The following is a 17,500-nucleotide window of genomic DNA, read 5'->3' on the forward strand; positions in this document are numbered from 1 at the left end:
GGTAGATTGCAAAAGGAATTTAATATTTGATGTAATGTTTTCGGATCATCACTCCCATATTTCATACCCCTAGTAAATGGTTTGGCCTTCAAAACAAGATTGTTACATGTGCAGATGATGCTACTGTCTTTGCTTTAATTTCATCCGTGAAGTTGTTAATCCCTTAATAGAGATCTAGGTAAAATTAGTGCATTGTGAAAATGATGGGGGGATGATGCTGAACCATGACACAACTCAAGTGTGTTAATATGAGTAGGCCAAGGACAGTGGATCCTTAACATTCATTTTAAGTGAGTTGTATAAATTTAAAGAGACTTATCTCTTTAACTGTATACAACTCATTTAAAATTCTATATGCAATTCTTGATTGCAAATTTACTTCGTATAAAGAAGCTGCCGAATTTCTTCTTTAATATCACTAAAGTTAACCAATTTGTTAATTCTCATGATTTTTAGTGATCAATCTCTCCTGAGAAATTTTAATTCTATCATTCTACCATCTTTTAAATACTAATCTCCTGCATGGTCTTCAACTGATGGTTCTCAAGTTGATTTGTTGGACAAAAACTCACGGTATAATAAATTTCTTATCCCTGATCCCGTTCTTCAGTTAGTTCTTTGTCCAAGTTGCACGATGTTTCATAATTCTAACCATCATTTGCCTTCAGAACTTCCTACACCAGGGGTTCTCAGCCTTTTTTGGTCCATGCACCCCTTTCTCCATTTGTCAGTACATCTCCCCCCCCCCCTTTCCAAGATTATCTATTTTAAAAAGTGCATTCTAAATAACATACGAATATTACTAATATCCTTTTCATTTCTGATAATTAGTATATATACATTTACTACTTTACATGAATAATGTTTATAACTTGCATAGTCGTTTGTATATAGTAGTCTGTCCCCTATCTCAGTATCTTTTCTAATCCTAAGATTAACTTGGGACATCACAGACAGGTACCATTCCAGCCCAAGAGACAGGCTAGATAGGCCGAAACCTATAATTGCTTTCCTCACCCCGCAAACTTACTGTGCTCACAGCTCACCCCCGGAAACCCAATATTCCCCCCCCCCCCCCCCCCAAGGGTTGAATTTCACCTTCATTGAGTATCCCTGTTCTGGACTTTACCATTTTGATCATAGTATAGAGTATGCAGTTAATTCTAACAATCTTGCCTTTTCTATATCAAGGCTTAATACTACTCAATATTCTAGAAGTTTTGTTGTAGCTGTGACCTAATCAAGTAGACGAATCGGTGAAACTTCAAGTTTAATTTTTTGTAAATGCTTTTCTATAGAACAGGTTGACATTAAGTCTAGATTAACAGTGTGCATATGACGCAACTATTTAATGCGGTTACTGATCTATATCTTTTACATATTTTTCTATTACTTCCAATTTAAAGTTCTTTACTTTCCGCACTGGAGTGCTTTCCCTGTTGGAGCCATAGGCCTTGCATCATACTTCCTCGATTAGGGTTGTAACTTGGCTAGTAGTAGTAATAATGTACATATAAACATTAACATATACACACACATTACATATAATATAAAACATATCTATCTATCTATCTATCTATCTATCTATACATATATATATATATATATATATATATATATATATATATATATATATATATATATATAATGTGTGTATATATATAAATGTTCACGTGACCATCTAGATCCATACATAAACTACCGGAAAGAACGAGTAAACACTCGCACACCATATGGAACTCTCCTTTCTGAATGAAAAACACTTTTCTGCGAATTTAAATGAGAAATAAACTTGTGTATCAATAAATATAGAGAAAATGATACAGCAATTGACAATGGAATTATATGCAAAATAACTCTCTCACAATGCTCTCAACTTTTCCTAGTAGTGAAGGAAAGAAAGTTTATTTCCAAAATTGTTCCCATAAAACACAAAATAAAACAAAGCCTCTGATGTTGTTTCTTCCTATCGGAAAGGTTATTCATTCATGGGCACAGCAAGGTCTTCCTCAGCTTCAGGTTTTTCAATGATATTATTCCCTTCATATTTCCTATTCATGACCTCACTAAAGTGTTCCATCCAACGATGCCTTTCTTATTCTTCGGTTGTTATAACAGATCCATATCTCTTTTTGATGGGTATATGCTTCTTCTTCTTTGCCCCAGTAGAGATTTCATTAATAATTGAATGAGCAATTCTTAGACCATAGCCACTCCCTGAATTCATAGCTTTGTCAGCTTCATCTGCTTTCCTGACTAAATATTCTTTCCAGTCATTCCTGGCTTTTATTTTGACTTTACTGTCAATACTGGAGTACTTGGCGTGCTCTACCTTGTAATTTTCATTATTCCCTCGAAAACTTTCAACAATCAACTTCTGTTTGTCTTTTTATAGTATCCCAAGTATCATTTGATATCCATGGTTTTCTCCTTGAACTGCATGTCCCAAACCTTCACTGCCAACTGACTGATAATGTTCTTAATATGACATAATTCTTCATTAATTGTCTGTTCCACTCTTAAAGTCTCTGAGACTGCAAACCAATTCCTTCTTTCAATAGCAAAGATTTTTCTGTTTATCTTCTAGAAGCTTAGTTGTATTAAACCTAGGTATTCTATCTAAATTTCTGCTGGGTGCTTTCAGTTTTACTTTCAGTGTGGTAATGAGGAGCTGGTGATCACTACCAATATCTGCACCTCTACAGCTTCTTATATTTCTCAGAGTCCTCCTCCTCTTTTTATTAATGGCTATGTGATCTATTTGATTTTTCATAATTGCCATATGGTGAAATCCATTTATATTTGTGGATGTCCTTGTGCTGGAAGAGTGCACCTCCAATAAGATTGGTGGTTGAACAACACCTAATATATATATATATATATATATATATATATATATATATATATATATATATATGTATATATATATATATGTGTGTGTGTGTGTGTGCGTGTGTGTGTGTATATATAGATAATATTTTTGTGTACAAGTATTTTATCCACCATTCACTAGCCAAGAACTGAAAATGGATGCAATTTTAGTTTTAATTCAATATATCCCTTAAATGGGGAAAATGATTAATGCCACGTATTACCTTAAAACATTTAGCTATGATAAATGCGCATACAGGAAACGTAAATGTGTTCCATTTCTTCTCAAATAATTATATCAACCCTTTTCCAGATAAATCGAAGCATAAACAGTAGCCTTCAGCCTCAAAAACATTTATCTACGTGTAGCCTATACATATCTCCAAATGTGTAAGCAACGAAAAACTGCAAAAAAAAACCCTATAAAACACCCTCATCTAAAGACAAGAGAAAATCGTATATATTTATAAAGTCAGTGAAAAAGTAACATAAAATGCAGAGTAAAACAATAATACTGCATTTGCAACCTAGTAAAGTAAATCAGGAACATTTAATATCGGGCATTTCAACTTTGCTATTCTTTTTTTTACTGAAGAAAGTATTCCACCGTGTTAAAGATATTTCATAATGTCTTCCTTTCACTGTGGTTCAATAAAAATAAAAATAGAAATATATCATGGAATGAACGAGTTTGAATTCATTAACTATAACAGTATGGGTTATGTTGAAAAAATAAAGAGAATAAAATAAGGTGCTCATGTTAAATAGTGTTTCGAAAGTGGTAATAAATAACTTATAAAGTATTTTCAGATATCTATTACGTTTTATTGAAACAAAGCAAACATTCAAACATCATAAAAGCAACGATATATCAAGAAACCCCACGAAACCAAGCAACATTTGCTCAAACATACAACACGGTAGCAATCCTTTTCCTTGCAATTAACCTACAAACAACAGATACCAAAACGACAGATGCATATTCAACCTACAACGAGAAACCCTTTTCACAAAAACAACGCCTATTGGTGAAGCCAAGCTAATAGAGGGTATTGCATAGACTACGTACATAGAAACCAAGATGATTAACTACCGGAAATAAAACTTAGTAGAACAGCAGTTCTGCTTTCAGCATCTCTTTACGTATTCATCAGCGCGCAACAAACGAACGAACTTTTGAAAACATGAACGCCCAGCTTCATGCTCGTGTTTGTCTCTGAAGAATCGGTTTCGCCGTGAAAAGGTGAAATCTTCAATTGATTTGGTTCTCTACAGGTCACTAGGTTTGTGTGTACATTCGTTTGTTAATGTCAGCTGACTAATGAAACGGTTCGTCAGCGGTTCTCGTTTTTTAGGTACATGTATCAGGAGAGAGAGAGAGAGAGAGAGAGAGAGAGAGAGAGAGAGAGAGAGAGAGAGAGAGAGAGAGAGAGAGAGAATACTCGAGTGCTCGAGAACTACTGTTATGCTTGAAAACTCGCACATCTATGCGGCCGAAAGTGGAAGATAATGAAAATAAATGTTGATACATCAGCTCATGGTCTAGAAAGCATTAGATACTACTTACTTAAACAAACGAGAGAGAGAGAGAGAGAGAGAGAGAGAGAGAGAGAGAGAGAGAGAGAGAGAGAGAGAGAGAATACTCGAGTGCTCGAGAACTACTGTTATGCTTGAAAACTCGCACATCTATGCGGCCGAAAGTGGAAGATAATGAAAATAAATGTTGATACATCAGCTCATGGTCTAGAAAGCATTAGATACTACTTACTTAAACAAACGAGAGAGAGAGAGAGAGAGAGAGAGAGAGAGAGAGAGAGAGAGAGAGAGAGAGAGAGAGAGAGAGAGAATACTCGAGTGCTCGAGAACTACTGTTATGCTTGAAAACTCCCACATCTATGCGGCCGAAAGTGGAAGATAATGAAAATAAATGTTGATTCATCAGCTCATGGTCTAGAAAGCATTAGATACTACTTACTTAAACAAACGAGAGAGAGAGAGAGAGAGAGAGAGAGAGAGAGAGAGAGAGAGAGAGAGAGAGAGAGAGAGAGAGAATACTCGAGTGCTCGAGAACTACTGTTATGCTTGAAAACTCGCACATCTATGCGGCCGAAAGTGGAAGATAATGAAAATAAATGTTGATACATCAGCTCATGGTCTAGAAAGCATTAGATACTACTTACTTAAACAAACGAGAGAGAGAGAGAGAGAGAGAGAGAGAGAGAGAGAGAGAGAGAGAGAGAGAGAGAGAGAGAGAGAGAGAGAGAATGTATGGAATGGGATAATTCATGTGTTTTGTAAATTAAATTCAGTAGAATCCATAAGGATTAGGTTGGGTGGGGGGGGAGGAGCTCAATAACATTATTTTTCATCAAATAGATGATTGAATTATAAGGATTAGCATTCAGTCATCAGTATAAAATATCTGCATCGACAAATATTTATATGTGAAGATTTTTTCGAAGTCATGAATGTTTTGTATTACGTTCGTAAAACTCTCCCTTTTAAAATCTCAAGATGTATCTGTGTCCTTTTTGTATCCCTGATGCCTAATTCTGTGTCAATAACCTATTTCTCAACTTAATTCCGCATTCTGTTTAAGAGCCTAGATTCCACGACAATTTACTACTTTTCAGTCTGCATTAAGTGCAAGATCTATATTTTCATTTGTTTCTATATATGAAATCCTATTTATAACACCAAATTTTTCCCCGCTGAAAAAGTTGTGGGATGAAGTTTTTTTTATCGTAATTTCTTCATTGCTCGCCTCCGTTTTGAGCAGATAGTACTAAATGAAGCACTATCTGACGTGATGGTCAAATCGGTCAAATCCATATCCATAGCACTATTTCCACACGCCTAAAGACACTACCGAAGGCCGCAATTCGAAATGAATTTCCACCTGATAACTACATCTCCGTTTTGTGTAAAATCTACTCTTTCTCATGCATCCATGCCTGCTGACTGACTGATTTAGAACTTATAAAAATAATTTCCAAATGACTAACAAAAATAACTTTGGAATGACGTATTTCACAACTCCATCAACCCGCCCTCCCATGCGAAGCCTCCCACGCTTCCCTTCGAGGACACGAAACAAAGCAAAATTAGAAGCAAAACTAAATGCGCGAGACCCACTTGGCAAAGAGGTTAGCCTGCTGCTGGCAAGAAAACCCCGAGGGGCAATCTTACAATACTGATCACATGATTCAGATTCATAATCAACTTTAACTTCCGAGAGCTAAGGTTCGGCTTCGTGCCAAAACGAACTTTGCTTATACATTATTTTTGTTTCGTTTTAATCATTGTCTCGATATATTCACTACCGTGGACTCTCTAAATATCGAGACTTTCTCTCTTTTTCCAACTTCAACTTTGTTCAAATTCTTCTTTAACTTCGTTATATTGTACCTGTTGCTCTCGTTTAATCATTGTCTCTTTACAAATCTAAAGAAAGTGCACTACTTTTATCTAACTTTCTCATCTTAATTTCACTTCGGCATTGTTTCCTTCTTCATCTTGTTTTCGAAGAACAATTTCTTTATATCTTCAGTCTCTTTGCCACTTAAGATATTTTACCTAATTAAAAATAATCTTGAATCTTTTTTATGTAAAGAAGCACTGAATAAGAATTACTATTACCTAGATTTTCTAATTCTGTTTATTCTTCCTTGCATCTTTGTAAACCTGTTGTTCTAAATACTTTTGTTTACAAATGAATGAACAGTTTGAAAAATTACTTGTCTGTTTGTAAATCCGAACATGTACTCTCTCAACCATTGGTAGATCTGTACTTTAAGATATTAACTTTCTATTGTTTTCCTTTTATCATTATCTTTATCTTATGAAGTACTTGTTGTTTACGCATTGATGCAAGAGTATCTTTTCTTCTATCCGTGTGATAAGGTAACACGGCTGATGTGATGTGATCGGTCATTAAAGCTTATCCTTTACGGCAATTTGCCTCGAATGGCTGGTTGCCACATTCCGCTAGTATTGTCCACGCTCATCTCCGTAAGGAGAGTCACGCACGCGTGTGCACACGCACACATTACAGATGAAATACGGTCATTTGGGGAGAAGCCAATTCATAAGAATTGCTAGATAATTCTGCGTCATTAATACGAGAGACAGAAAAATGTGATAAACAAACTGTGATGATTCATAAAACACATAAAATTATGGTACTTTTCAAGGAATAAATTTCTTCATTGTCTAGACTTTTTTAGGGTTGTAACAATTGAAGTATCCACAAACCTTAAAAATATGTTGTTAATTAAAAATCTGATATGAGTAAGCCCCACTGGAATTATAATATCACATACTTATATAAAATATAGCCTATATAGATGTATATATGAATATAGATATATGTTTATACATGTTTGTGCGTATATATATATATATATATATATATATATATATATATATATATACATTATATATATATATATATATATATATATATATATATATATATATATATATATATGTATATATATATATATATATATATATATATATATATATATATATATATATATATATATATATATGATCATGCCAACCAGCCATCGTTGATACCCTTTGCTATACTTTGGACCATATGATGAAAAGACAATGACCTTGATAAAAAAATCTCTCTTTTTCTCAATTTAAGAATAATGTGAATGCTGTTATGTTTCTCTTGAAACTCCTACTTATGGGGAAAGACTTTAGAGAAAAAAAAAGGTTATTTGCAAACAAGCTGCGTTTTGGCATTTAAGCTCCACCATCTTTCTGCGGGGCATAGTATGGTACTATTCACGCAAGTTTAGAGGCGGTAACTTCATCCACAAACCCTCAAATATGGAAACTTGAAGCCGACCTTAGGATTGTAGAGTGATCGGCAATGAGGCCCAATGGGATCCAGTGAGACTAAATAACCCGTCTTCCTTGAGTGATTATTAATTTTCCTGTAAAGATAGTGGTTTATCTAAAAGGGCCAACGAAGCAATCGACATATTAAGGAGGATAATTATGCGGTCAGTGACTTCTTGAAAACGTATCAGGTCGCATTAATGGGTATTCGAAATAATGCAAAGTAGCACATTCATAGCATTATTCCTTATCGGTACTTGAGAAATAAAAACATGTCTAGACTTAATCTTACCATAAGAGAGAGGGAGAGAAAGAGAAAGAAAGTGCGCATTAAAGGTAGAAATGAATGTTGAAGAGTAAGGAATTTGGTAGGACGTGCTATTAATGAGAGTTTTTTAAGTGTTCAAGAAACAGCTTGTTGTGGCAGTTTTCTTCATGGGTTTCATTCATGATCCATCAGGTGAAGTAAAAATGTGGCAGTAATTATAGCTCATTATAGGGATATATGACTTGCAAAGTATCATCATCCTCACCACCCGTTACTAATCAACGCAGAATAAAGCCTTAAGACATGTCCTTCCATTTGCCCCTGATTATGGTTTTTCTATGCTAGTACACACTACCAAGACTTCCTTAGTTCATCAGCCCATCGTGTTCTCTTTCTTCCCATGCTTCTTTGGCAATATCTAGGGACCTATTCTAGTATTCTTAATGTCCAACCAATGTCTGTCATTCTCATTATATGTTATGCCCATGTCCATTTCTTTTTCTTACATGTTATTAGAATATTCTCTACTTTAGTCTGCTTTCGTATCCATGTTGCTCTTTTTCTTTCTCTTGGTTTTATTCCCATCATTATTCTCTCCATATCTCTTTGAGTTGTAACTAGCTTATGTTTTGAAGCCTTAGTAAGGCTCCAAGTTTCTGATGTATAAGTTAATACTGGTAGGACCATCTGATTTAATATTTTTCTTTTTAGAGAAAGTGGCAATTTACTTTTCATAATCTCATTTTGATTGCCAAAAGCTCTCCATCCCATGCTTATCCTTTTAATTTCGGTCTTGGGAAACAATTGCTGTCTGTCCTAAGTACGTATATTCCTAACAATCTTTGAGGTTCGACCATTAACCATTATTTATTTTCTCTGCATTTTCGTTGAACATTATCTTAGTTTTACTCATATTCATTTTCGGTCCGGGCGTATTACATTTACGCGCATTTAGGGATTAAGAATTATGATTGTGCACTGAAATTTATTACATCTGTGCGCCTCTTTTTTACTTCTTTATTGTAGTCATTTTTTGTCAAACCACAAACACCACACGAGTTCACAGTTTATAACACGTATTCAATTTTGTTAAGGTAAGTTAGTTTCAACAGTTCTCTCTTTGAGACAGAAACTGACAGCATGAAATACACACTACCTGAAACCGAGAAAGGATCGATAGAATTCCCAAATCGTCGGAAATTTAATGGAACTGTACTGTGAAAACCTGCACAGGAAGGCTAAGAACCGATGATAGCTGTACAACTATAATTAATGGCACGTGTATTCAACACATGAGATAGAAAGTAATAAAGTTGAACTTAAAGCTATTCGAGCATCTGTGTTGATGACGAAGATCTAAAAGTGAAAGATATGAAAAATTTAACAATGTCAATCTATAGGAAGAGACGTACAAAGAAACCGACCTTACCAAAATCTAGAGAGAACGTTCACGATGCTCTTGACGCCATGGAGTTGGAAACTAAAAAGAAAGAAATAAATTTGTTTGCTCAATAGTTATAAAAAATATGGAATTATAATCTTGTCATACAATTCGAATTTTGTTGCATTGTGTACAAAATTAATTGGAATTTTTGTGGACGTTACTTTCAAATCCTGTCCAAAATATTTTCAGCGACTGTTGCACTGCACGGATTAAATCTGGAACATTGTGTACCTCTTTAGTTTGCTTTATTACTATCAAAATCCGAAGAAATGTATTCTACATTACTTAACATGATCTTCACACTGTTTACAAACAGAAATCTTGAATTTAAATCTGGTCTCGTCCACATTGGTTTTGAAGTAGTTATACATAATGCATTGAGGTCTGTATTCCCAAAATGCGAGCAATAGTACTGGAAAGATGCGCGCAATGGTAATGGTTTTAGAGCACAATTGTACCAGTCCTACATTTCAGCTTTCTCTATTCAAATCATAATTTTTTTTTGCAATTCCTTCCATGATTCACTATACAAAACTGTGTCATCTACAAATCTTAAGTTCTTAAGGTATTCTCCAGTGATATCAATTCCTACACTTTCCCAATCTAATTTCTTAAAAACTTCCAATAGGCATGCTGTAAATAATTTAGGAGAGATGGGATCTCCGTCTAACTAATTTCTCAATAGGAATTTTCTAATCTTTATGTAGTTTTAGGATTGTTGTACGTATAGTACACATATATACACACTATATATATTATATATATATATATATATATATATATATATATATATATCTATATATATATACATATACTGTATATATATATATATATATATATATATATATATATATATATATATATATATATATATATATATATATATATATATATAGCATAAAAACATTCGGCAACTACCGATTAGCCTACTTATCTACTTACACTGTAGTAACTGATAATGCCACTCTTATTACCGCTATCGTCTTTTGTTTTCTTTCAGTTACAACTATTAATACACAATACAGCAAATCGCTTCTCATTCTAAAAAGCTTATAAAATTTTTCGACATAAAAATTTATCATGTCTTGATGAAATTCTTGCATTGCCGATTGCATGCCTGATCAAGTGTTTACGTGTAAAATGTCATCAAATAAAAGTGATAACAATAACAGAGACAGACGTCATCTTCTTTTTATCAGTATGAAGTCTTTCAGAAATATAGGCTTATTATAGGGAACGCCTTCTTTGCTCCCAGATAGCGGGTTAGTAAGTGACAGCATGATAGGCAGCACGTCTCATGCTTATTTACAGGTCGGTAGCCTGTTCGTATATCTACAAACTAGATTTAGAGGCATAAATCTCTGAAATGGCATTGTTACAGAAAGTCAAGGCCAAAACCATATCAGAAGATGATAAAGTCGACTCTTTAAATATAGAAAACATGCCAAAACTTCAGAGAACCCGAAGTTACAGCAGTATTTCTATATCTATTGCATACTTTAGGAAAATTATTGATCTGTGAACTATAAATAGATCGACAGTCACAACTGAGGTTTAATGTGAAAAAAAAAATACATAATGAATAACTGATTCCAGAGCCATAAATGACATTTAATAAAGGCAAAATCAAGAATGTTATCAAATAATGTAATTTTTAAACACACACACACACACACACACAAAAAACCATGAACAAACTAAATCAAACCTTAACATTTTCAGCTATGTACTGAGGGGATAATTAAATTAAAACAAAATATCAGAAGAACATATATTCAACCTTTTATTCACCAAAAATAAATTTCTGTCATGACTCAAGTTAAGTAGCAAAATTCTTACAGATACGAAGACCACAAGAGGATGAGCAATCTAATGACTAATGAAGCCTACTGTATACCAGACGGAGGGAAGGGAAAGAGGTGATTGGGGAGAGGGTAACCGAACAGAGAAAATTAAAGTAATACCCCATAAAGCTGATGAACGTTACCTTGCTACATGATTTCATTTGGCAGGTTAAGTATCCACACCAGGCCTTTTAATGTTCCTAACATCTCACCCTACTTGAAGGTTTTACTTTCGGACTAGTATAGGGACGGATTAATCTAAACAAACTAATCATAGGCAAACACATCTAGAAATCTCGGCTCTCTAAACTGACATTAATTGATCAGTTTACGACAAAAGAGAGTATATGATTTGTCGATGCTTTGTTCCACCAGCATTATAAAAACTGTAGTATGAACCAAAAGTGAAAATACAACTTTCAAATGGGAATTATTCACGGCACATAAACATTTTCGGGGAATGACGGTTATACAAGTCGTTTACAAATCAATACAATCAATCATTCACACATGTTAGGAGGATTTGGAGAAGATTAAGAGCGGTTAAGAAAGTCCTTTTAAATACACGTCATTTGGTAACACATACATAACAATCCTAGCTCGCTCAGAAGAAAGATAGTCCAGGTTCATTTCGCATAGATGCTTTATCGCCTTGACTTAGATAAATGAAATAAAAACCACGAATGTAATTGTAGTTAATAAAGTGTGAATTTAAAAAAAAACAGTCGATTGACAGATATAATCGGAAATGTCATTAAAAGCAGATATAATTGTCCAATTAACAAAACTTCCCCTCAAAATTACTCTCAAAATTACTTCTAATGAATAATCCTAATGGTGTTATCAATGGTACAAAAGGAAAAAAATGAAAGAGTGGAAGAAAAAAAAAAGAAAACGGTGTTGATCTTTCGCTTGATCACGCCACATTTCATTATCACTGAAACGATAATCGATAAGGATTGGTATCTGTCACCGGCAAGTATGTTAATGATGAGAAAATCATTGAGGTTATTATTGTGTCTTTGGGGACGTTCACCAATTTGCATTATTGACAATTAACCGTCTTATCATTCAGAATAATCATGCAAGTGTAGGAAAGTGGATATTAAAAAAAAAGAAAGAGAAAAGCAAAGTTGACAAGTTGTTTTACACACACATACACACACACACACACACACTATATATATATATATATATATATATATATATATATATATATATATATATATATATATATTATATATATATATCAAAAGCAGCCCACCCCTGGACTAACCTTCACGTAAATATACATGCACATGCATACACAAGTTCGTAATGACATTTAAAGGCTCATAAATATGCATACATACATACACAAACACACACACACACACATATATATATATATATATATATATATATATATATATATATATATATATATATATATATATATATATATATATACAGTACATGTATACAGTGTATACATATATATATATATATATATATATATATATATATATATATATATATATATATATATATATATATATATATATATACAGTATATATCCATATATATCCATATTTATATATATATATATATATATATATATATATATATATATATATATATATATATATATAGTTAGATATTTACATTACAAGTTATCTAAATACAGATAGCTATGTATGTATATATGTATGTATGTATGATTGTACTGTATATTTTTATACATAAAAATGTTGTTTCCCTACATTTCTCTCCTTTTGCCAACTAGTATTTATAGTAGAAATTCTTAGTCTCAGACCTTATTTTAACCTCAGCAAAGGTTAGTTATTAATATACAACTGGGTGGGCTGATGGATGACAAGTAGTAGGTGACCCCAGACCTCCAGTAGGTAGACATGAACCAACTGCTGCACCAATCGGTGAAACTGCCCATCTTGACTGATAGTACCTAAAGGAGGGAGTGGGGTCACCAATACAGCAAAACTGCACTGGTCAGAGCCACCATCACCAAACCGTACCGACCGGCGTGGTGATGAAAACTGGCCAAACACCAGACATGTCATGTCCGAGGCTTTTGTCTGGCAATTTACTACAAACGACTGTATTTGTTGATGTTGTATATTTATAAACATACCATATATATATATATATATATATATATATATATATATATATATATATATATATATATATATATATATATATATTGATCCACTTTGATGGCATTTGTGAAATATGAAGAAGCCTTTGATAGTTTGCAATGGCCAATTTTGTGGAGAGTCCTGCATTATCATGGAATTCCTCTTGAATATGTGAGTTTTATTAAGTGTGTCCATGATTCTACCAGGTGTAAAGTTAATATTAGTGGAGTCCAATCAAATGAATTTCCAGTGAACAGTGGAGTACTCGAAGGGAATGTGCTGTCGCCTATGTTGTTTATACTCCTCATGGATTTTGCAATGTGTAGAACAGTCGAAGATGGTGAATAAGGATTGGACTGGAATGATAATAGGAAATTAGCTGACCGAGAGTATGCTGATGATGCTGTCTTTATTAGCAGAACACCACATGATCTGCAATGCTTGCTTACCAGAATACATGAAATATCACACGAGGTTGGGCTCAAGATGAATAGAAGAAAGACATAGATGATGAGAATGGAGTATGCAATTGAAGATGAAAAATCATTGGAAGAAAGGCTTAATGGGGTAGAAACATTTAAATATTTAGGAACTATAATCTCCAGTACAGGGTCTTTTAGAGTTTAGTGGAAGATTAAAAAAAAAAAAAAGCTAATCAGACAATGGCTAGATTAAGTAAAACTTGGAAATCAAATCGCCTGAAATTACACACAAAAATCAGACTAGAATCAGTTTAGTGAGATCTGGTGTTACTGTATGGACAGGAGTCATGGTATGACAATGAAATAATCTTCCACAGATTTAGTAGATTTGAGAGAAAAACCCTCGGAAGGATATTGGGAGTTAACTGGCAGGACAGGATTAGAAATAAATCTATGTTAGATATTACTCACGTTCCATATTTGGATGAGATGCTTCATTTAACAAAACTATTAAGAGTATACTTTCTTATCATAAGCAGTGGATACCCAAATTCATCACAACATGTCCCTCGCTACCATATTTATACGGTGTAATCAAAACTCGCAAAGAAAACATTCCCGCTAGACCCAAGTTCAATGGGATCTTGTTCTTACCAGCTATCTTAATGGCTGGTAAATGAACTGTCACCTATTCTTGGGACTAGTCTGGATGTTCTGTGAAAAATAATAAAGATTTTATTTGTAGGTTAAGGAGATTTGATTTTAATTAAAATTTTGATGTTAAATCACTTTTTTACAAAAGTACCTGTGGATGAATTGTTGGAGTGTTTTAAAGACGAACTTGTCAAACACACGTTTACTGTGGATACTGACTTTATTCTTAAGATTTTAAAATTGTGTTTAAAAGACTTTAGGTGAATTCTTTGAACAAAAATTTGGCATAGCAATGGGCAATCCTCTATTTCCTTTGTTAACCAATATTTACATAGAATTTTTTGAGACCAATTGATAAGGATAAAAAAGCTTCTCTAACAGCCTTAAATACTCAGGTACCATCTATTGAGTTTTCATTGGAGATAAAAGTCAATAATAAGCTTCCCTTTTTAGATGTTTTAGTAATCAGACAAGAAAGGTCTTTAAAATTCACTGTATATAGAAAACTTACGAATGTTAATCCGTATATACAATTTTATTCTAATCATCACCCATCACCCAAAATGATGGTTTTTTCATCCATATTTTTACGGGCACTGCGGGTAAGCAGCTCTGATCTCCTTGAAGCTGAGCTTGGGAAAATTAGTGAAATAGCATCTATTTTAAAATATCCATCATATTTCATAAATAAAGCATGTCAAAAGGCAAAGAAAACTTTTTATGGATTTGTTAACAACAATGATTTTATTGTGAATAACCTCCTTGTTCTACCTTTTTTCAAACAGTTTGTACCTATACCTGGAATTTTAAAACCTTTTGGAATTAACTTAATTTTTAAAAATAGCACACTCAAGAATGTATTGATAAAAATTTCCCCAAAGCAGATTAATGGATGTATTTACGAAATTCCATGCAATCAGTGTACTAAACGATATATTGGTCAAAGTGGCAAAGCACTAGAAACTCGATTAAAACAGCATAAATATAATGTAAGAACGGGAAACATTGCCAGCAGACTTTTCAGCATAGGAAATATTACAACCGTACAATTAACTAGAAAGCTGTTAAAGAACATATATTTTGCAAAGGTTTGGTAATACACCATCCCTGATGCCAATACCTTAACCATGAAAGGCCTGACGACCAAAGGCGACAGCCACTTCATCACCTTCAAGACCTCCATCAATGCCTCCACTCATGACGAAGAGGACAACTATTTAACACTGACCAAAGCTGAAGTGTATGCGGTTAGACATAGACACCACCCACTGACATGCCAGACAATTGATAAAGCCACCCACCACCCACATATATCACCTTTAGTCACCCTCCAACCAACGACCTCTACAGCCACTTACTGACGCCCATCAGTAGCAATTTTGCTACAGCCACTCCAGATTCGGGGCTGCTGCGAAGAAACATGTGGAGGATTGTCAGTGGTAAAAAATTCGTAAGTAAGACATCGCTTGTGACAGTAGCCTCCATTGTCACTAACCTTTTCTTTTTACATGATGAAGGTACAGGTACGCAATTTTTGGTAGATGCTGGTGCTTGCTGTTACCTTCGACCAATGTCCCTCTCCAGGACACTACGTAGTCATTCTAAGTCTGCAGACAGCAGCCTGGTAGTTGCCAAAGGAACTGATATCACCACTCATGGAAACGAGACACTCGCACTATCATTTGGGAGCGCCACATACCATTGGAAATTTCTTGTTACTGACGCAACATTGTCACTACTCGGGGCAGATTTCCTCTCCCATTTCCACCTCCTCGTTGCTATGGCATATCAATGTTTAGTCAATGCAGACTCATACTCGTCGATACCTCTTCAACCCACCCCTCTGACCTCTCACTCGACATCAGTGCACACATGGAGTTCTGCGACCACCTCCTCATGTCGTACCCGGAAGTCTTCCATCCAGAACTTCAACGCCCACGCTTCCCGCTAAGCACGGTATTTATCACGACGACGGAACCCCCAGCGTTTGCCAGATTCAGGTGTCTGGACCCAGATCGTTAGGTAGCCATTAAACAAATGTTTGTCGAAATGGAAGCAATGGGCAGTTGTCAAAAGGCCCTAAGCCCATGCCATCACCCATACATATCGTCCTGAAAAAAGGTTGCTCCCTGAGCCCTGGTGGGGATTACAGGCATCTAAACATGCAGACAGAACCAGATCACTAACACCCCCCCTCCCACCCAACATCGCCTACGTTACCACCTACTTGCACAAAATAAAGGTGTTCTCCACTCTCGACCTCTTGAAGGGGTATTATCAAGTGCCCTTGAACCCAGAACACGTCCCCATGACTGCCAAAACCAACCCCTTTGGAATATATGTATTCAATTATTCCTGTTTTGGCCCTCGTAATTCTGGGGTCATTCAACGCTTCATGGATGACATCTTTGGGGACCTCCCCTTCTCCTTATGTTAAATGGACAACATACTTGTGTTCTCTTCCTACAAAGAGGAACACCTCCGTCACCTACAAACCATTTTCAACTACCTGCAACAGAAAGCAACGGCTTTCTAAACAGGTAGGACAAGGGTACATTTGGTGTCAACAATGCATCACTCCTGAAGGCATCCACCCCATCCCTGAAAAGGTATCAGCTGTTCAGAACTTCCCCACGCCCTTGATCGTCAAAGCACTACAAGAATTCTTGGGCATGATAAATACTATCACCAGTTCTTGCCAGCTATCACCGCCACTCTTGCCCCCTATATGTATCCCTCAAGGGCAAGCCAAACACCTGAAGTGGGGTCCCCTTCAGGAAGCCCCCTCTCTCCTTGTCTCAACCAATGCCAGTGAAATTGCTATCGGTGCAGTACTCGTGCAGATGGTCAACGGCTCACCCCGCCCATTGGCCTTTTTTTCAGTAGAAAACTGTCCAAGGCAGAATCTGGCTACTTTACCTTCAACCACAAATTGCTGGCAGTTTATTTGGCTGTCCGTCACTATCGCCAATCCTTTTTAGGTTGTCCTTCTTCAATTGTA

The 17,500-nt window shown here is 35.0% G+C and overlaps 1 long non-coding RNA gene across 2 annotated transcripts in view; it reads right to left on the bottom strand.

The window, feature by feature from the left end:
- Positions 1 to 17,500, bottom strand: part of LOC137635624 (uncharacterized) — a 299,091-nt gene that overhangs the window by 47,483 nt on the left and 234,108 nt on the right. The window contains exon 3 of one of the 2 annotated variants that reach the window (XR_011042733.1): positions 9,002 to 9,476. The exons of the other annotated variant lie outside the window; for it this stretch is intronic. This is a non-coding gene — a long non-coding RNA (uncharacterized lncRNA). Of the gene's footprint in view, positions 1 to 9,001; positions 9,477 to 17,500 lie in introns of those variants that run through there. 2 annotated transcript variants of the gene reach the window in all.

The sequence above is a fragment of the Palaemon carinicauda genome, unplaced genomic scaffold (genome assembly GCF_036898095.1).
Source record: "Palaemon carinicauda isolate YSFRI2023 unplaced genomic scaffold, ASM3689809v2 scaffold15, whole genome shotgun sequence".
Classification (NCBI taxonomy): Eukaryota; Metazoa; Arthropoda; class Malacostraca; order Decapoda; family Palaemonidae; genus Palaemon; species Palaemon carinicauda.